The sequence below is a fragment of the Anolis carolinensis genome, chromosome 3 (assembly GCF_035594765.1).
Source record: "Anolis carolinensis isolate JA03-04 chromosome 3, rAnoCar3.1.pri, whole genome shotgun sequence".
Taxonomy (NCBI): domain Eukaryota; kingdom Metazoa; phylum Chordata; class Lepidosauria; order Squamata; family Dactyloidae; genus Anolis; species Anolis carolinensis.
In genome coordinates, this window is record NC_085843.1 from 44,585,157 (window position 1) to 44,607,977 (window position 22,821).

At 40.0% G+C, this 22,821-nt stretch overlaps 2 long non-coding RNA genes across 2 annotated transcripts in view; one reads left to right on the plus strand and one right to left on the minus strand.

Moving 5' to 3' along the window:
* The window catches only part of LOC134297388 (uncharacterized), a 37,313-nt gene extending 23,953 nt beyond the window's left edge, over positions 1–13,360 (minus strand). The window contains exons 1-2 of the long non-coding RNA XR_010004113.1: positions 13,270–13,360; positions 7,410–7,452 (exon numbers count right to left, since the gene is read on the minus strand). This is a non-coding gene — a long non-coding RNA (uncharacterized LOC134297388). The remainder of the gene's footprint in view (positions 1–7,409; positions 7,453–13,269) is intronic.
* Positions 13,361–13,546: 186 nt separating this feature from the next.
* The window catches only part of LOC134297387 (uncharacterized), a 44,974-nt gene continuing 35,699 nt past the window's right edge, over positions 13,547–22,821 (plus strand). The window contains exon 1 of the long non-coding RNA XR_010004112.1: positions 13,547–13,686. This is a non-coding gene — a long non-coding RNA (uncharacterized LOC134297387). The remainder of the gene's footprint in view (positions 13,687–22,821) is intronic.

Here is a 22,821-nt window from a genome sequence, read left to right on the forward strand (position 1 = left end):
ATGTTATTATTACATTGATATGTATTCACCATCTATAGTAATGTTATTGCAATGTTTCATAAAACATGTAATGTTACTTGCTTTAATTTATGACAATTATTGTCTGATGAGCTCTTTTGTTCAAAGGGTCAAAGAGCAAGGTTGTAATAATGGATTAAACATGGAAATATGCAAGAATTTTTCTCCGCCTAGCCTTTTAAAAAGTGCTGCTTGAACAGCCGTAGTTTAATTTTGGGGCACAAATTGTATGGTAGATATGCCATCATTTGCCCTTGATGTCAGCTCTTTCCAATTTAAGTAAGAATTCATTGTTAACTTCTCTAACAGTTCTCAAAAGAAGGAAAGGGAGATGGGCCTATTGTACAGATCACATAAAGTAGGCAAAAGAAGAGAGGTGAAGGACAGATGTCTTTATGGCATATTTAATGTGTAGCCACAATTCCACTAGCTCTAGGGTGAGAGATAGGAACAATGAAGCCTAACAATGGAATTCCTTTGCACCTTTAAATGGTCCTACCTTTGCTTTGTCGACTGTACTATTTCAGTGTGCACTATTTCTATCTCCAACCCTTTCCCATTCCTTGCCTTACCCTGGGTCATCACTTCTCCTTTTCTTGCATCATCTTATGCCTCTCCCTCTTGCTTCTTTATCTGCACATCTCACTCTTTCTTTCCCCCTTTCATCTCCCTTGCTACACCTTACTCCTTTGCCATGTCTCACTCTTTTCCTTTCTGCATTCCATCACTAGCATTTTTTTAACTTTCCCTTCCATCATCTTCTGCCCTGCTCATGCTGCCATACCTGCTTTGTGTTCAACGACACAACTAGCAGCATCTTCTACCCTTCTTTGCTTCCTCTAGCTCTATCATGCTTTTCCCTCTTATAGCTGCAACTGCACCACCAACCTCAGTTATTCCCCTGTTTCACTTTAGATTGATGCTGCTACCTGCCTAGACTTCTCAGAAGCTTCTCTGCACTTAGTTTCAGCACTGCTTTAAAGAGTACAGAAAACCAGGCAAGGGAAGGCAATTGTGCTATTGCTGTTTCAAGCAGATGCAGAGGTGAGGGTGTAAGCAAGGTGAAGTGGAGGGAACATAGCAATAATGGGGATTGTTCTGGACCATGGCTCCCTGGAAAGTCTAACATTGTTACCTGGACTAGGTACAAGAAGGTGTGGTTTTTCTTTTTTCTTTTTGGGTGGGGGAGGGGGTGGCTTCTTGTAGTATTCATTCATATCAAATATGCAACTGGAGAATTTGATGATATGATTGTCTGAAAAGGTGGCTTTCCTAGCTATTTGTGATGCAGATGTTTTGGCCAGAATGGTATCAAAACATAGTTTGTATAGGTTTTTTATGACTTAATGCATCACTTGGTCCTGCATGTATGGTGAATTTGGTGGGCATGGTATACTCAGGAATTGGCATTCTGGGTAATTTCATTCTGGTTGGGATTTTTAAGACAAAGACACAGTATTTGAAATGTTTCCATTCAAAAATACTATTCTCAAGTATGGCTACCACATCCCGATTGTTTTGGCTTCAGTCTCCTTCAAACATGGTTCATCCCAACTTGTCTGTTTAGGCATTTTATCCACAAGCAGTAGAAAAATCAGCTATCATAGGTGTTGCAGAACAGGAGGAAAAAGAATCAGCTTGAAGGGACAGAACTATAATAACACCTTACTGTCTCTTTTTCCTCCTCCTCAACACCTATGACACCTGATGTGTCTTCAGTAGAAGACAAGGATGGCAAAGGTGAAATTGCTGTGTTGGGTAAAAAATAGAGGCATCACCTGATCCAATCCAGTATGGCAGAATGATCAAGAATATTTAACTGTCCTGGAACCAGATTTCAGGTGACAACAGAAGGCCTTGGGCAGCATGGGACTTTTGAAAGTCTCTCCATGTAGCATAATGTTGGATTTAGGTCAAGACTGGAAAATGTGTGGACTTCCAGTTGTTACTAAATTGCAGGTCTGGTCAGCATAGAAAATCTGGTAGGCTGCAAAATTTCCATCTCTGATTTAGATCCTTAGAGTATATCACCTTAAATCCACAGGGCTTAAGGTAGTTTTGAATGAATTCAGTACCTTTGAATTTTGAAGATCACTCTAAGCATGACTAAACCTGGATCCAACCCAATCTACTGAATTCTACTCCTGAATTATTCACCTTTTGTTTTAATATGGTTGATAATAGAGAAGAACACCATGGAACTAAACCATTTGGATTCACATTATTCCACAAAATGTCATGAAGGTTTTTTGTATAGAGTCCTCTGTCAGAATGTTTAAAACAGCCTTGAGGAAATCTGAAAATGATGGACAAGTCCTCAGCAGTGGTAGATATTTTAATACTTTAACAATAAGATCAGTCACACTGTTGGCTGACTCTGTTGCTCTAAAACAAAAAAGAAATGAATAAAGGGAAACCATCAGTTAAAAATCATCCAATCCATGGGTTGTATTTTATTTCCTTACTCTTGTGGCAAGTAACACCAAGAAGGAGAAGGAGAAAATGAATTTTCTTCACACATTTGATAGCGCTCTGTGAGTGAACCCTTTAATCTTCTTCTTTATATAGTCAGTTTTGTTTGATGTTTGCATAGGTTTTCCACAAAGCTGGGAAGATTAATTTAAAAATAATACAAACTTGAAAAGTAAATGAGATTTTAAAACCACAAATATTGTCAGGGAGTTTTAGAGATTTGTTATGTTCTAGTGAAACAGTTTTAACTCATGCTTCAATACTGATTACATTTCAAGGAGATGGTCTTCTGGGCAGAAAGGATAAATCTGTGTTTGTTTTGTTTTGAAAATTGCGTTCTTCCCTGAATAATCATCTGTTTGCTCACAATTGAAAAGTCTATACTTTCTACCAGGTGTACTGCAGACCTGTACTGGGATTAATTATAGAGGATTTTAAGTCCAGGCTTCAATATGTATCATCAACTTCCATGGAGGGGTGAGAAAGAATAATATCTAAGACTCTGGAGAGCTGCTATCACCTGATGTATACGATATTGACTTAAATAAACCTAGGGTCTCACTTGATATAAAATAGCTTTCTGTATTTCTACGTGGCTGACATTTTAAAAACAACAACTTGCTTTTAATTAAGCTTGTAAATACAATAAAAAAACATGTTAACAGTACAAAATGGGATAGTGCAGCATTACCAAAAGAATTATTATTCTTACTTGTTGAATAGTTTCAAGGTGTTTAGTTATATTTATCATTAACCAAATTCATTTCTTCAGATGCGAGCATGTGTTGCTGGAGGCAGTTGAAAATCTGATTTGCAGTTTGGAGAACAGATGAAAATAGACTAAGTTGCTTCAATTATGTTTGTGTGATGAATAACCTATACACACTGTGTGTTGGATCCTGGCTATTCCAAATGTGAAATAGGAGGGTTCCCGTTTCCTCCTACCTGTGACTTATAGCAAACACAAGTGTTTTTATTTGGATTTCTTTGGCCAGCAGATCTTATAAAGAGGAAACAAACTGGGAAGATGGTGTTATAGCTGGAGCTATGTCTCTTTCAGTCCCTCATTGTTTCTTCTCTTCTTAATCTGCTCAGCAGCACAATTAGAGAGGAATACTGACAACAGACGGATAAGTAACTGATAAGTCACTCTTATCTCAGGGGGGATTTTGAACTTAACCAGCAACAACATTCTATTAACCCGTTCATCAACACTGAAGAAAGGAGAAAGAAAGAGGGGTGAGAAAAACAAGCTAACCTGTTTCAGCATTCTAAGGATTCTGGAAGCTGAAACAACATTTCTCCTAAAATCGTTGTTGTGGATTCAGCAAAATACTATTCTACTACTATTATTTTAGTACAAGGTGACTTGTTATAAGTTCCTCTCCCTGCTGGCATTCCCAGCCCTGTGGTGGCTGTAGTCTCAAACACTCTCATTCATTCCTTGTGAGAATTACTTTGTGCTTTAATCATGAACACAATTTTCTTAATCTTTGTACAATATCTATATTGGCTTCACCATTTTCTATCCATTCAATAAAAGTCACTTATTTCTCTTTAATTTCTTCTGTTTTATCCTCTTGTGTACCCTCTCAAACTATACATGCCATAATGTTAGATTGGACTTGATTAAATAGGATAATTGTTCCAATATTCCAAATTCCATTTTTTCATCTCTCCACCCCCAAACTATTACCACCTTTCCTGCTAGAATCATTGCTCTGAATAAATCTTGTTTTTTACATTAATCTTAATATTTCCTAGTATTCCTATTAACATAAGTCTATAGTTACCTGCATTGATATTTTATATAGTTTCTCCACTTTCTTTACTATCTTTTTCCAGAAACGTATTGTCTTTGAGCATTCCCACTACATGTGGATGTACCAACCTTTATTTGCTCTACAATGCCAACATGTTGAGCTTATTCCCATTCCATATTTGATAGTTGGGCTGGTGTCCTGTACCATTTCCAAATAATTTTTCTTTCTAACTCTTTATACTTCTCCATTTTAATTTTCTAAACTCTCTTCCTTATTTCCTCTATTGTTTGTTTTTTTGAGGGGGTCTTACTTCTGCCATTTATTTTGTAGTGTTCTTACTATATATTTATCATCTTTTATCATCACTGTATATATTGCTCCTGCTAATCCTTTCTCTGATTTCTGTCTTTTTATGAGTATACTCCCCAGCTTACTTTCTTTTCCTATACATTCCCAAAATTCCCCCTATTTAAGTTTATTATATAGGCCTAATACTTTTATGCAGTTTTATTTCCCACTTTTTCTATTATCATAGAATCATAGAATAGTAGAGTTGGAAGAGACCTCATGGGCCATCCAGTCCAACCTCTTGCCAAGAAGCAGGAAATCGCATTCAAAGCACCCCTGACAGATGGCCATCTAGCCTCTGCTTAAAAGCCTCCAAAGAAGGAGCCTCCACCACGGCCCGGGGGAGAGAGTTCCACTGCCGAACAGCCCTCACTGTGAGGAAGTTCTTTCTGATGTTCAGGTGGAATCTCCTTTCCTGTAGTTTAAAGCCATTGTTCCGCATCCTAGTCTCCAGGGCAGCAGAAAACAAGCTTGCTCCCTCCTCCCTATGACTTCCCCCCACATATTTGTACATGGCTATCATGTCTCCTCTCAGCCTTCTCTTCTGCAGGCTAAACATGCCCAGCTCTTTAAGCTGCTCCTCATAGGGCTTGTTCTCCAGACCCTTGATTATTTTAGTTGCCCTCCTCTGGACGTTTTCCAGCTTGTCAACATCTCCCTTCAATTGCGGTGCCCAGAATTGGACACAGTATTCCAGGTGTGGTCTGACCAAGGCAGAATAGAGGGGGAGCATGACTTACTTATGGGGATTAGTTGATTATTTAATATCATACAGATCTTCAATATAATAATAGCCTTTGTCCTTCATGTCTTTCAATCAACTGCGGTCAAACTCCTTCTCATACAAGCATTCTAAGGGTGTCCACTTCAATATTTCAGGCATCTATATTGGATGTCATTATTTTCCATATTTTCGTGCTAATTTTCTGGGGCCTCTGGTTTTTTAATGCTTGCGAATACACCAAAATTTCCCTTTCCATTATTTACTTTATCCTCTATTCTAGACCATTCTTCTCTTTTCTCTATCCTGCTTCCTAGTAGCGGTTTTATTGAAATGCTTCCTAGTATAGTTCCAGATTTGGAATCCCCACTCTAATTCTCCCTGGTGTGTATAATACTTTTTTTTAAAAATAGTAGATTTCCTTTCTCCTAAAATGCAATCTCTAATGGTCTTGTTCCAAGTGTTAAATTGTCTTTGATTAATTTCTATTTGGAGGACCTGAAATAGGTACATTATTTTTGAAATTAAAAATATTTTAACAGCTTTTATTTTACTAAGGATACTTAAGTTCTCTCCCCCCCCCCCGCCATCCTTTCATGATCTTAAGAACTTTTTTCCATGCCTCTTTATAGTTATTCTCCATCATCTTTTCTGTTTTTTATTGTCACTCCCAAATATTTTATTTTTTTCTTTCCCATACCTATTTCCATTATTTTGTCTATTTCTAATAATAATCATAATAATCATAATCATAATTATAAAAATTAAAAAATTAAAAACCTCTATGTGAGTTACTGGCTGGGGGAAGTGATGGTGACACAGATGGTAAAGGAACAATCTAACATTTGCCATTTAAGTCTGACATTTGCTATTTAAGTAGAGTCCCTCTGAGTAATTCTCACATCTCAGGATGCAACACTATTTTTCCACCACATATTTCATCCTTTGAGATGAATTTTAATATACATCATTCCCAAGAATAAAGTAGATCTTAAGATATCACCACATATTGGATGTGGAAGAACAATGGTGGCCTGTTTTCTGATACTGGCATGAGGCATATGAATGTTGGCTGAGAAAAGTGGGCCAGTGATATGTTGGTCAACATAACATAACAGAGTTGTCAAACATTTCATTGTGTTTATAATTTAACAGCTCCCTACTGAAACTTTTGTATGACCTAGAAAATGGAAAGGAAAGGTAGTACAACAAAATAAATAAAAGTCCCATGTATGCAGAATGTTTGGGTGACTTTAATTGTTTTTAAATTCTATTGTAATATAATTTTTTATTTTTGGAATTTGCCTTGAATATCAGCCTTATTCTTCAGCTGAAAGTCAGTGTTGTGCAATTGATTCTATACCTATCAATTTGCTTACTTATTTTCCCATTAAACAATCAGGAATCCATCATGGATGTTCCCACAACACCAGTGGCTCAAACAGTACGTCATCCAAGAATGCACAACTCATGTAAAGCAGTTCCATTTGCAGATCTCTGTTTATTCTATCATGAACGCAATACATTCATTGAGCAATGCCCAAAAAATACAACTATGTGACAGGGAACTTGTGTGTGTGTGTGTGTGTGTGACACCAACAAGATTCTGGCCATAGTAACACAATATGAAAATAGTAATGTGACTTTATCTATGCAAGGTAACAGTTATTAAGAATATGAATACTGTATTGCTTCCACATTGTTATTGTTTTCTGGAGATAAGTAGAACTTCAGAGACTGGTGACTGTTTTACAATACATAATTAAAATGTTATATTTTCATTTTAACTGTCACAGCAACATCTATGGAAACCTGAGATATGCAGTTTAAGAATGAAAATTAAGAATTTTCAGCAAGAAAGCTCTGGTGCCTTACAAACCACAGGCGCAAGGTTTCCATTGGATGCAGCCATGGCAGTTCAAATGGCATCATAGTGCTATCATTATGCACTATGAAAGAGCCCTTGGCATGGACACCCAACACTCCATTCTGACCTTTGGTCATTACAGTTAAAGTGGAATCACAGTCCTATTACATATATAGTGTGAGAAGACACTGGACTTTGAATTGGCTCATTGATCACTTACTGTTTAGCTGTCACCTGAAGGCAGTGTCACTTTATGAGGATCCCTGGCAGAGAGATGGATTGAACAGATGGGAAAACTAACTGTTAATGATTTTTATCCAGTCTCTCCCTATCAGCCAACCTTACGTTATACTTTAGTTAAAATGTGGAATAGAAACTGAATTGAATGAATGAAAGAATGAAAATATGAATAAGTCAGATCCTTCAATTATATCTACTACTGCTTGTTGTAGTAACACAGGAATGGCGATTTTGTGGCCCTCAAAATGCTGTTTAACTATACCCTCCTTTATCCCTCAGATTGATTGTGCTGGCTGGGGCTGATGGGAGTCTCAGTTCAACATCTAAAGGGCCACATGTTCCCTAACTCTATAGTAGAGTATGCTATTTCTTTTCTCAAGTGGCAATATATGCACTATAGAAAGAATTACTACATACTTTCTTAAGCCTCGGGGAAATTGAGTGAATGAGACTGGAAAATCAAAGGTTTTGAAATGACCCAACATAAAGCAGTGACTCTATGAAACCCTTGTGGGATATTGTACAGAGAACCTTTCCTTCAGAACTTTCAGGGAAAAAAGCACCAGAAAGAAAATTAATGTTATTTCATAAAAGATGGAAGAAAAAGTTTCACAGCTGCTTAGCAACCACTGATGCATCTTGACCTTTGGAAAATCTACACTAAACCCCCAGGTAAAATAAGGGGTTTTTTTTTTAATTATCATCATCAACATACTGAGATATTATATTGAAATAAGACATCTTAATTTCTCCCTGAGTCAACAGCAATTTCTTGTCTTGGAGACCACAGAAGCTTATTTGCCACTCTTCTCCTTTCCTCCTTTCTCCTCCTCCCACTTACCTGTATAGTTATTGATGCAATGGTAATATTTACAATTGAAGCATTTGCTAGAATTGAAATAACTGCTTCTGGTGTTCCTTTAATATTAGAAACCTTAATTGAGGCTGGCAAAATATTTTAATCAAGATGTATATAAAGTTTTGTTATCTATCAGTATAAATGGCATGCAAGGTTTACAACAGCAATATAATAGGGAACTGGAAAGTCCAGTTCTGACTAATCAATGGTTAACTGTCTTCACATCTAAAATAAATATGGGTGTAGATTTTTGATTATATCTTCTACAGCAGAAGGAGCTGTTTTGGATAGATGGGTCAGATAAATAGGTCTTTCATCGAAAGGATTATTTAAATTGGCAAATTTCTGGAGATGAAATACCATTAATGCCTCATATGTTTTGGAGCTGATCTTTAGTTGCCTCATTTTGGCTAGAAGTAATTAGATGGATACACTTGGTACTGGAAATCTCTCTAATATGTGCATGATCTGTTGAATTACAGACCTTTGTCTTAGAAACGAACGAAGGGCATCAGAAGTAGATTTTTCACATCCTTTTGATTTTTAAAATATTAATAATTGGATACTGAAAGGTAAACTTTCTCCCTTTCTATTAATAATGGATAGAATTCATACCTACATTTGGTTAGCTTTTATAGAAACTTATTAACATGGTTGTTTTTCTCTTCTACAATTTTCATTTTTCTACTTTGTTATATTGGAATATTATAGTACTATAGGTAACTGATAAAGTTATTTCATGAATTAAAATTTTAATTACTTATTTAAAATATGGTTACAAACTGTAGTCTAGGCACTTAACATTTGAACTGTTTTATTTTTTTTGATAGGGGATCCATATTGATGGCAGGCTAACAAGAAGGTTAATAATGGTTCACTAACAGTTATCATCTTCAGCACTGTAGAGGTGCAGTATAGAGATCTCAAAGTTGTATATAAATATAAATTTTCTATGTAGTTTACACCAAACAGTGAAGTTCCTATTTCAGCACTCACATAAAATACTACTTCAACTTGATTTTCTTGGGCTCCTGTAATTTAACTTCTTTTTATAACATTTTGAGCCTTTGTAAGTTGAACTGGCTCATTAAAGCAACAGCAGAATAGACAAACTATTCTTTGAATGGTGGATTTAGAAGGCAGGACTATCTGGGTACAATTTAGGAGGAGCAGACAAACAGAAGAACTATATTAATTCCTTGGCTTGGCAACAATTCTGCATTCTGATTTTCAATCAATTTAGAGCAACATTATACAACGAAGCAACCTTGACATGTGTTGTACCACATTCCCTATCATTATGACCCACCACAGCCAGTGCCCATGCATGTAGATGGTAGAGAGATATATTTGGGTAGTAACCTGGTTAGTTCTGTATTGTTGAGAATTTATACACACACACACACACACACACACACACACACTATTCTAATAAAAAGTATGGGGAGCAGAGGAAGAGTTCATAGCAACCTGTCATGGTGGATCCCCCAGTACCACTGAAGAACCTCTGTGGTATTAGAAGTTCCTTCCAGACAACAAAATGGCAAAATATCCCTCAGGCAGCAAAAGGAGTAGTGGAGCTACTCAACTTTTCTATTGAATCCATCCTGGTCATGATAGTAAAACTAGCAGCATATCTATCCATCTCCTTTTAGTTACCATCAGAAGTACAAAAATTAAACTTCTCAGTAAGAACTGCTGCTAGTTGTGCAGCAGTTTTTCTCAACAACACTCTAAAAGAAACCCTTTAGTATTGTGTTTACTTAAAATATAAAGAGCCAGTGCACACTAGTATGAGTTTTTTTTGCTGCCTACTTCAACAAAGCATAGTATGCCCACCACCTATTCACAGACTATATATGCATGGTTTTGCTTACCCATGTTCCAAAAAATATCCCCAGAAAAGTGTTTATGAGCTTCCCTAGGTCCTCCAGTGCTATTCTATAATATTCTTCTGACCCAATTATAATTACAGTATAGGGTTTACAGTTTCATGTATCAACAGAGAAGGTATCTACAACTTCATAAGATGGGCTGATTTGCCTGTTTTATGCTGCTTCACCTTCCTTTATGGCATGGACCACTGTAAAGGGACTTCCGTTCGGGCTCCCTGCTGACAAGGGAGGTGAGGCAGCATCTGCCACCACAACATGAGTGTCTTCCCATGTTATCTTCCCTTCAATGGGGGGAAGCCGGGCAGCCATGTTACCCCCCATGGGATGAGGGGGAAGGCAAGGCAGGCAATGCAGGGCATGGAGCAGTGGCTTCTCCATGCCCCCCTCGCCAGGAGCCCATGCACAGCCTTTATGTTAAGCTCCTTAGAATATATTCTCTAGGGGTTGTATTGTAAGGGGAGTGGGGATTTTAGTCCTTGTTGGCCCCATTTTCTGATAGGACAGTTTGTGCTTCTCAGTGGCATTTCACCCATTAAAAATGCCAAAAGATGCCAATCTTTGACATTGGACATGGGAAGCTGATTTAGAGATTTGGAAGATACTTTCATGTCTGAGGGAAATCTGTGAACCATGGCTAACAGTTTTCATTCAGAATGGGAGGATTTAATTTAGAAAAGACCGATCTCTAAGGGGAGACATGATAAAACCATACATGGAGAATGTAGGTGGAAGATTCAGAACAGAAAATAGTGGTTGCGATTTGTGTACCTTCAAGTCATTTCTAACAATCCTAAGGCAACCCCAGCACAATTTATTTTCAAAAAGATGTTTGAATTTTCCTTCTTCAGTGAGTTTTACATTGCTAAGTGGAGATTTGAAACCTGCTCACCAGAGTCATAGTCCAACATTCAGATCACTGCACATAATTAACTGTGGATTTACTGTAGAGTAAAGCTGACTAGTATGGAGCATATCATCTTTAAGATACCTAATATAAGAAAGACATGCTGGAAGGATACAGAAAGAAGATCATAAAGGAAGATTTCATTAGTAGAGGTCTGTCACATGCAGACCCCCCACATCTTCATTTCCAGCTGTAAATGCAGCCCCAAGTTGAATAGAGAAGGTGCAATCTCACACTGAATTGGGGTCGCTCCAGTAATTTGAGAGGGGTGCTCAAAATTTCCAAGTTCCCCTGTTCAAAAGAAACTCTCTTCAAATGATTTCTTCATTGCTGAATTTAAATAGCAATCCCTTGCTTTTCAAAGCATCAGGGTTCCTGCCTCTTTCAATAGCATAAGAAATTGCATGCCTTGGGCAAGGGAGCAGTGGAAGCTAAAGAGCAACTATATCTTTGAATCACTTGAGAGCTATAGTTGGGCCGGGGCCAGGTGCTGGTTCTGTGGAGCTGAACTCAGATAACATAAAGAACCTTCTGCATTCTGTCTGGAGGCAAAATAAGTACTTCATTTCACAACAGCAGAGGATGCTAAACATTAAAGCTTAAAAGACTCTGACACCATACTGGGCTCAAACAGAATTAAACTGTTTGTGGCATGGACTCTTTGCCAAGAAATTCTGTTTTGCTGGGTTTTTTTTCCAGTCCAATGGATGTTGCTAGAATGGTAAGAAAAGAGTGCAGAGATAGCCAAAAAGCCACTTGAGTGATCTCACCAAGCATCACCTCTTACTGCTTTCTCTCCTACTGTCTTATGTTCATTCATACAATTTCATTCATGCATTCATACCTTCAATATATATGTATATTTGTTTGATAGGCTTTAATTTCTATGGATAATTTAATCTATCTTTTTTTGAATTTTATAATTCATGATTTTATAAATGTGTGTGTTTATTTTGTCAGGGAAAAGGCAGGGGTCACAAAGTGGGACTATAAGGATTGCAATAACAGGGACCTAGGGTTACATTTCTTTCTCCTCTATTTCAGAGGGATCAAGAGCATAAGGAACTACTTCTATACCCATGGACAGCCAAAACATTTGATCCCTACCAGAAGAAAAATGTTACAGGAGGACATAGATAAAGTCCATCACCCCCATTATGGTCATAGAAGACTGTTTTCCAAAGTCAGACATCTACAAAAGTGCTTGCAAATAAATTGGAGCCTGGCAAGTCTGTAACTGCTCATTCATTCTATTTTGCCCTTCTTGTTGCAGTTGAAAGTCACTCTTTTATCATGTCATTGTAACTCAAATCCACCGCAGTGTAACATGTTGACAGTTTCCATCTTAAAGATTAATATGTAATTCCTTCAATAATATGCCTTAAATTCAAACAGCAACCAACCTTCAGACTCTTTCATATAAACAATTCCCCACTTTTCCTTTGTATATTGTAATAGCTTTTTGAACAGTTGATATTTTAAGTTTATTACATCTGACCTACATATACTGTTGGTATTAATTCTAGAATACACAATCTATTGCCTGTCCTCAACAGAATGGTCAACTGTATCACCACTATTTTCAGCTTTTTTCTGCTTAGTGGTTTCTGCAACCAAATCATTGGCATTTTTGTTCCACAGAAGAAAGTATAGTCCCAAATATGTTCAACAATTACATCAGAGCCATTAAATGTCAGTGTAGATGCGATGTGAATAACCTTGTCATACAGAAAGTTTTCTGTATAACTTGACCTTCTTGGGCTAATACTCCACTGAATACTCATAAATCTATTCAAACATGCTCTACTAATTTGTTAAAGGAATATAATAGCTTAAATTATTTAACACCCCATTTTATAGCTATGAATCTACCATTTCTCTGCAAATAATGGCAGGCTGAACCTTCCCTTAATGTTTGGAGTTCTAATCACACACAAAAAATCTTTTCTATTTAACCACCATCAAATTGTAATGGTTTGAAGCATTTAAGATGCTGAACAGTAATGAAAATAATTGTCTGTGTGGTCTATCTTCACCTGCATTTTTAATTCTTATAGGGTGGATTTCTTTAGAAAATAGAAATTATCGTTAAATAGACAGTCTATGAAAACATTTCTCATTTTGCTTTATGTCCTATTAGGACCATGAAATTAAAATGAAAGACTTTCAAAAGTCCTCATACCTTGAAATCCAGATGATTATGTTATATCTTGCGCTATGAGTGTGACTTAAAGAGCTGAGGATGTCTAGCCTGCAGAAGAGAAGGTTGAGGGGAGACATGATTGTCATGTACAAGTATTTGAAAGGATGTCATAAGGAAGAGGGAGCAGGCTTGTTTTCTGTTGCCCTGGTGACAAGGAAGCACATCACATTATGAGTTTTTAACATCCTAGGATGCTTGGAGGACAATGAGAGGACAGAGCCTGCCTGGATACCATCAGATAACGCATAACTACTTCTGGTGGGGCTGTGTCCTTTCAGCATGCTGCAAGTGTCCTAGGACACTGAAAAGAAAACTGAAGGCTTCCAGTGTTCTCATAGGGGAAAATGGGGCTAGCGAGGGGGAAGGTTGGCAGCGACACTTCCCCCCATGGGATGGGTAAGTGACAATGAGGACAATGCGAGTCGTGGGGTGATGGGTTCTCCCACTGGATATGCCATAGGTAAAGATAAAGGTTTCTCCTGACATTAAGTCCTGTTGTGTCCGACTCTGGGAGATGGTGCTCATCCCCATTTCTAAGCCGAAGAGCCAGCAATGTCTGTAGACACCTCCAAGGTCATGCGGTCAGCATGACTGCATGGAGCATCATTACCTTCCTGTTGAAGCGGTACCTATTGATCTCACATTTGCATGTTTTTGAACTGCTAGGTTGGCAGAAGTTGGGACTAACAGTGGGAATTCACCCTGCTCCCTGGATTCAAACTGGTGACCTTTTGGTCAGCAAGTTCAGCAGCTCAGCGGTTCAACCTGCTGTGCCACCAGGGGCACCCTGAATTAACCATAATGCATGGGAAATCCCCCTGCTATCACCCGTAAATTCAATCTCATGTGATTAAGTCCTAGGACTTGGAGCAATGGATTGAAATTGCAGGAAAGGAGATTCCACTTGAACATTAGAAAGAACTTCCTGACTGTAAGAGCTGTTCAACAGCGGAACTCTCTGCCTAGGAGTGTGGAGGAAGCTCCTTTTCTTGGAAGCTTTTAAATAGGGTCTGGATGGCCAACTGATTGTGTTTTTCTTGCATAGCAGGGGGTTGGACTAGATGGCCCATGTGGTCTCTTCCAACTCTATAATTCTATGATCCGTTCAGCATTGTAAACACTTCAAAAATTCTCCTCCTTTTATATTGCTCAATAGGCCAAATTATACTATTGACAAAATAAAAGCCTTTTAAGATAAAAGAACCTCTAATCAGGCTAATGATTGAACATATTGCTGAAGTTAGATTGCTGAAGGTAAAGGCTTCTCCTTGTTTGGAGAAGCCATACCCTATAATTAACAATTCAAGGGCAGTTCTACTATACATGAAAATGCTGTCATTTCTGTTATAGCACAATTTTGCGAGGTCAAATTAGACTTTCATGTGGCATTGTAATCTAGACCTCCAAATCAGTGAAACATTTGTGCAGATGTACTCTTGAACTGGCCTGGTGTCATGATTGAAGGACTCTTGGCAAACTCTGTGGAGGAAAGAGGTCTTGAGAGAACTGATCTTTGTGGCAATGTGTTGTTAGTTCAAGTCAATCCTTTTCCTTTGACAATGCTTCAAATGTTAAATTATTGTGTGTGTGTGTGTGTGTGTGTGTAAGGAATGTTCACCATCAAAAACATTGTTGCTAATATCCCTAGATATCTCAGCTTTACAATGCCACACAACTTTACTTCCAAATAAATATGAACAATTAAAAAACCAGGAATCTGAACTATTCTAACAGTTCTGCAAAACAGAAAATTTAGAAAGTTAACAATATACAGAGCAGACAAACTGGCATTGCAACTGAAATGCCACTTTTGGTGACACAATGCCTCTACTCTGTGAGTTTTTAGCTAATCACAGGTAAAACCTGTCAATAGCTGCCAACCCTTCAACATTCCATCTTGGTGCAATGGATTCCTTCTACTTCTGTGCCAGCATGCAGGCAGAAAAGGTACATGAGAAGATATGGGCTTATCTCCTCCCCCTCTTCCTCCTCATCTTCATTTTCAAAAGCTGTCTAATTTCCTTTTATTTTATATTTTATAATTGTAAGTGCTTTTATGTTTTCAAAAGTTGGAATTGCACAACAGTTATACAATATACACAGACACAACCAGCAGTATTATGGGAAAAACAAGATTATGACTACATGTAGAAGTATGATCATTGGCAAAATGAAATTGTATAAATTGAAGGGAGGTGTAACTGCAATGTGATAGCACATTTGAGGGTTAAAGCCCTTAGTTGTTATTGTTACTGTTGTTACCATGTGTTTTCAGGTCAGCTGACTAATATGACACTGTCAGTTCTTTTGTGTGTGTGTGGGGGGGGAGATATATTAAGAGGACATTTGCCTGTGCCCTCCTTCAAGACTGAGAGTTCATCTACACTGTAAAAGTGATACACTTTGACACCACTTTAACTGCTATGGCTAAATACTATGGGATCCTGGAATTACAGTTCCATGATTCTGAGTCATGGCAGTTGAAGTGGTATCAAAATGCATTAATTCTTACAGTGCAGTTGCAGCATGAGAAAGTATCATTTGCTTGAGGTCACTAAGTGATCTACCACAGCTGGTCCTAGTCGATCATTCAAATCTCTATACATACTGGCCAAATCACTGTTATTACAGTTTATGTAACAAAGCCCCTCTTCATAATTTGAGACTATAGTGCATAGCACTGCATAGTTAGATCAATTTTTGGAGCATGGTTGGGAAAAAAAATGGCAGGTATCGAGGCTAGTAAGGAGATGCCAAAGACAGGTGTTCATGACATTACTTGAGGTCCATAACATTACTAGAAGCACTTACTGTGGAACATCACATCTGAGGTGTTTTTGATTATTAGGGTCAAAGTGAGTCTTACAAAGAGCCTGTGTGGCATTTAAAACCTATGTCCTATTTCTATAAGGCCAGCTTACATTCTGTACCCTTTACTTTTAAAAATATCAAATATATAAAATGTTCTGGCAGCAGCCTGACATCTTTTATGGTTAAAAAGGGGAGAAAAATGCCAAAAAATTGCACATTTGAAGCTGATTCCCATGGTGTCCTATAATTTCTAGGAAGCCGAAAGTAATTTTGGGCCAAGATCCTTAACTCCCATTTCCTGCAGCCATGAGCTAGTCAAAGTTTCTGTTTCTCCGCTATGTGAAGAATCAGTGTCAAAATGCATTGGCAAGGAGTGAAGTTGTTTCCAGAGATCTGCAAATTATATGACTTTATTACATGTATTTTCACAAATGCTTGCAGCACAATTGATCCATGGAGTCTCACTCTGTCCATCACGTGATGCACACTCTCTTCTGGCAGGGCTCCATGGATGCAAGTGGTGCAAGTGTCTTACGATGCTTTGCTCAGAACATGGGAGGTGTTAGGGATTCCTTCTCTTCAGAAGAGGAAGGGGAGCAGGAAAGTGTTAATGAATCTGAGGGGGAGTTGGAATATGAGGAAGAGATTTTGCAAGTACCCACATTTCAGGAGAGGTGAGAGGAAACAGAGCAGAGATGTTGTTTAGCTAGAATAGCTGCCAGTTTCAAATGCAGCTGAGTAATTGGGAACTGCCCTAGCAGCTGTGAGGGAAGTCAGGGCTATAAAGCAAAAGCAGGTGCAGTCAGCTTTTGCTGGTAACAAACAAAGCCTAAGCCTTCGCTCCCCTTGTGCTTGCTTTGAGTCTGCATCTGGGAAACTGCTCCTAAGGATTTATTGCTGTTTCTTTGTCTGAAGTAAGACTGCTACTTGATTTGGGAATTGATCAGAGACCTAAGAACTGTGTTTGCCCTAAGACTTCTTTGCTTTCTTTTGCATTATACCACTGAGTGTGCTGTTCTTTATGTTTTGCTGAAGTAAAGCAGTTTTCATTTACTTACCACATTGTTTTAAGGCTGTTCTTGAAAGGCAAAACAGGACAGGAGGCTTCCTGTGTTCTGTAGGGAAAAACAGGACCAGCACAGAGGGGAGCTACACAATTACGCTTCCCCATGTGTAATGGGGGAAGTATCATTGCAGGAGAGAAAGGGGGGGCACCGGGATTGCCCCACGGATTCATCATGGATGGTGGTGAATTGCTCCACTGCCCCTCAACAATGTGATGCGGTCCATAGACTTTAATTCATATGGTATGGTGGATTTAACTATCTTCACACTTTTGTCTTAAATTGTAATAAATCAACTATTGAATCATTTTCTGCAGTAACTGTACATTATAATGTCAAACTAGGGTTGTCAGATTGGTTACATTCTTCATATCTGAGCTCTTCAACATTGGTACAAATAGTTTCCAGTCTTGTCTTCAAAACTGAAAAAGATTATGGATTGCCTGAGAGAGGTGTATTTCTTAAGTTGTTGATGCAGCCAACAAATTATTTCAGGTCACATCCTAGGAACAACCTGTTTTATCTGAATGTTGAAAAGTGTTTTGCACATGCAGAACAGAGTGAATCCCAAATCCCCAAACCAAGTTTCATACCACCCAGCAGCACTTTTACTTCATCAGCATTTGTTAGTTTTTTCATGCATATCTATTATCTAACATTCCTAGAGAGGTAAAGAAAATATTTTTAGGAACACCCTTGGGAGAGTGATGGGCTCTTGGACGCATCTCAATGGATTGTCATTGACGAATGCACTGGGGATTTCAAGGAGGAGGACAATATTTTACACCTACACGATCCACTTCAACAGGAAAACTTTTCAGGGGACCTACACACTATCTTGCACAAAAGAGACCCTGTCAATTCTCAAAGGAAACAGGTCTTGGTAGTAGATGACTACCGCCTTAGAGGAATGGAAGCCATCATTTCCAGACAGGAATGGCTTGAGAAATATGCTGCCTCCTGGGGGCCAAAATACACCATGTCACTCAGAGGCTCACCAGGCTCCTAAAGCCTCATCACCCTCCCCCCGCATGTTGGTTCATGTAAGAACCAATGATACTGCTAGGCATAACTTTCAAAAGATCACAAATGATTTTCGAGCTCTTGGAACAAAGCTAAAACAAAATAATGTACTTTTTTATCCCTTCTCCCCATTGTAACATGTGGCCCTGCAAGGGCCAGAAAAATAGTACAGGTCAATAACTGGCTCAGAAAATGGTGTCAGGAGGAACGCTTTGGCTTCCTCAACCATGGGCTGCTTTTCCAGGAGGAAGGCCTACTGTCAAGGGATGGGGTGCATCTCACACAAGTAGGAAAACACCTTTTTGCTCACAGAATCATAAACCTCATCAGGTGCACTTTAAACTAGGTCAGCCAGGGGAGGGGGACAATAGCCTTGTGAACAGTATTTTACCCACAACCACAGGGAATCGCCTTAAGGCTCAATGGAGGGTTGAACAAATACAACAAAGACCAATTACCAAGAACATAATAATCCCAAATGAACAGCTCAGGGGAAGGTCCCAAGGGATTACATGTCTTTAAGCCAATGCACAGAGCATTGGGAATAAACAAGACAAACTCCAACTTTTAGCACAACACCACACTTACGATGTCATAGGCATCACTGAAATGTGGTGGGATGACTCCCATCACTGGAATGTAGCCATTGAAGGCTATAACCTCTTTCACAGAAACAGAACAAAGGGAAGAGGAGGGGGAGTAGCCATATATGTCAAAAACATTTACGTTGCAGAAGAGATACAAGACGGCAATCCGGGAAACCAGCTTGAAAGCATCTGGATAAGAATCAAGGGAACTGGGACTCAAAAAGATCTCGTCATGGGTGTCTACTACAGACCTCCGAGCCAGGAAGAAGAACTTGATGAAGCCTTCTTTCAGCAGTTGACCAAACAGGCACAAAGAAGAGATATAGTAGTCATGGGCGATTTCAACTATCCTGATATCTGCTGGAAAACAAACTTGGCCAAGAGGACAAAGTCCAACAAACTCCTTGCTTGCCTTGCAGACAATTTTATGGTACAGAAGGTAGAAGAGGCAACAAGGGGATCAGCTACTCTTGATCTCATCCTAACAAATGGGGAGGACCTGATCAATGCACTCGAAGTGGTCGGATCCTTAGGGGCAAGCAACCATGTGATCCTGCAGTTTGCAATACAAAGGAAGGCCAAAACTAAGACAAGTCAAACCCGCATTCTGGACTTTAGGAGTGCTGACTTCCAAAAAATGAAGGAAATACTGAGCAGCATTCCATGGACACCAATATTAAAAGACAAGGAAGTTAAGGATGGATGGGAGTTTTTCAAAAGTGAAATACTCAAGGTGGAAATGCAAACAGTGCCGTCAAAGAATAAAAACAAGACAAGTGCAAAGAAGGCAGAATGGATGTCCAAAGAACTCCCAACTGGTCTAAGACTCAAAAAAGACATGAACAAGAAGTGGAAAAAGGGAAAAATCACCAAAGAAGAATTCAAATGAATAGCCAACTCTTGTAGGGAAAAGGTTTGTAAGGCTAAAGCAGAAAATGAGCTCAGGCTTGCCAGAGACATTAAAAACAATAAAAAAAAGCTTCTTTGCTTACGTCGGTAGGAAAAGGAAGAACAAGAAGGCGATAGGGCCTCTGCGTGGAGCTGATGGGGTAATTCTGACAGGGGATAGGGAAAAGGCAGAACTATTTAATGCCTTCTTTTCCTCAGCTTTCTCACAAAATGAAAGCCAGCCTCAACCTCAACAACATGGACTGGATGAAGGATTGGGGTAAATCCAACTCCAAAGAGGGAAACATGTCGTCTGTCAGGACCCAGGCAGCAGAGCACCAATAACCATACACAGAGGCCAGAATCTATCTAATATCTTTATTAAGGAAATATGTAAAGTTAATAAAAGCAAGCGTATGAATTAGTCCAGGAGTAGACCTTTCAGGAAAGGTCAAAATTAGTCCAAAGAAGCAATGTCCAATATGAAATATTAAGGTCCAAAGTTGTAATCCAATAACCGAAACACTCACTTTGCCAGGCAAAGTGAGGGGAGATGACAAGGTCTTTTAGTCCATGAACTTGAACGAGGCTAGGAAGTAACTTGATTCTTGGAAAAACAAGGCTTGGATACAAGGCAGCAAGGAACGAGGAGCAAGGACAAGATCCGTGGTATTTACTTGGCAAAATCCGGGAAACAAGGCAAGGCTGGGTCTTGGAAAGCAAGGCAATATCCGTGGAAGAACAAGGCTGGAAAACGAAGGCTTGAAACAGGAACAAAGGCTTGGAAGCGGAGTAGCTGTCCACACACACTACTCCAGTTGCTGACGAATTGACTCCGCAAGATCCCTCCGGGAGCAAGGAACCTAAATAGGCCTTGTTTTCCCCACCAGAGAACACTTCTCTGGGGAACCAGAAACGAAAGTCAATCTCTGTGTCCAGATGTATGACTCCCTAAAATTTCTCATGGGAACAGGCTTTAATCATCTGAATGCTTTGCTGCTATTCTCAAACTCCTGCGATTAGCCTGTTGCACTCCTTTCTGCTGGAGAATGTAATTACGGCGCGAAAAAGGGGGAGAACTCGACTCCGGGCTTGTTTGGGAGATTTCTGGAAGACAAGCCTCCTGCAGGTGCAAAGGCTCAATTTCTGGCTGAAATGGTTCCCTTTCTGGCTGAAATGGAGGAAAACCCAAGTTCTCCTCTTCGTCAGTCACAACAGCACTAGGAATGGGACTACATGACCCATGAGTCATCACACTATCCCCCTCCTCAAGCCCCCTCTCAAACTGGGACTCTCTCCCCGAGGCGCGAGGCCGCGGTTTGGCGGGAGAGGCCTGATGGAAGCGGCGGGTTAGATCAGGAGCATGAACCGTGGAAGCGTCTTCCCAAGAGCGCTCTTCGGGGCCAAAACCCACCCAGTCAATGAGATATTGTAGGCGGCGGCGGTGAAAGCGAGAATCCAAAATGTCCTGAACCTCGAACTCTTCTTCTCCGTCCACCAGAACAGGGGCGGGGGCCGGCCGGTCTGCATCAGGGCGCACACCATCCGCCGGAAGGAGCAGGGAGCGATGGAACACTGGATGAATGCGCATAGAGCGCGGAAGTTGGAGTTTGAAAGTCACGGGGTTAAGTTGCGCCACCACTGGATAGGGACCAATGAAACGGGCATCTAGCTTCCGGCAGGGACGGTGGGAGGGCAAAAAGCGAGTGGACAGAAGAACCCGGTCTCCTACCTTGATTTCGGGGCCCGGCTGGCGATGCTTGTCAGCGTGGCGTTTATAGTCCTCCTTGGCTTGGTCCAGTTGCTGGAGCAAAAGTTGCTGCACTGCTGTGAGTTCCTGCAGCCAGTCCTCTGCTGCGGGAACTTCTGAGGTTTCAATGACAGGAGGAAAGAAACGTGGATGGAAGCCATAGTTTGCAAAGAACGGGGTTTCCTTAATTGAAGCCTGGACCCCATTATTGTAGGCAAACTCCGACAGTGGTAACAGGGAAGCCCAATTGTCCTGTTGGTAGTTTACATAACAGCGAAGGTACTGTTCCAAAGTGGCATTGGTGCGCTCAGTTTGCCCATCTGTTTGAGGATGATGAGCCGAAGATAAACGAGAGTCTATGCCCAATAGTTTTTGTAGTGCCTTCCAGAAGCGAGAGGTGAATTGGGACCCACGGTCGGTGACCAAACTCTTGGGCAATCCATGCAATCTGAAAACATGTTGGAGAAATAGATCTGCAGTCTCTTTGGCCGTGGGAAGGCCTTCGCAGGGAATAAAATGGGCTAACTTGGTGAAAAGGTCCACCACCACTAGGATCGTGGTGAATCCACAGGAAGGTGGTAGATCAGTTATAAAATCCGCAGAGATTATTTCCCATGGGCGAGATGGGGTAGGAAGGGGATGCAGAAGCCCTGAGGGCTTTTCCCTTCTTGTCTTGGAGCGCTGGCATACTGGGCAGGTGTTGATATATTTTTCTACATCCTTGCGGATCTTGGGCCACCAGAAATCTCTTAGGATCAAATGCATAGTTTTGAATAGCCCGAAATGCCCTGCTGGCTTGCAGTCATGACACAAACGAAGTGCCTTTTCCCTGCCCGGTCCTGGGGGGATGTAAACATGATTTCTATAGCAAAGCAGCCCATCCTTAAGCGAAAAGGGAAAATGTAGTCCTGGCGAAGTTGGTCCTGCGCCCAGGCATCTGCTTGCTGACTAGCCCAGATCTCTTGAGCACAAAGGGGCCCTGGAGTAGAGGGAGTTGATTCAATGGGAGTGGATTTGGTGTTTCCCACTGTGAGCGTGGCAAAGTTCCCGGGTTGTAGCAGCTGGGACTCAAAGGTCTCCTTGCGTCCTGCAGCGTATTCCGGTTTCCGTGACAGAGCATCTGCTTGCTTGGTCTGGGCTGGGGTTACATAATGAATTTGGAAGTTAAAACGTTCAAAGAATAAAGCCCAGCGTTGTTGTCTCTGATTTAGCTTGCGGGCAGTTCTTAGATGCTCTAGATTCCGATGATCAGTATGGACTTCAATGGGAAATTTGGCCCCTTCTAGCCAATGTCTCCAAGTTTCAAAGGCTGCCTTTATGGCCAATAGTTCCTTTTCCCAAATGGTGTAGTTTCTCTCTGGTGCGGTCAATTGACGGGAATAAAAGGCACAAGGATGAAGATGATCTC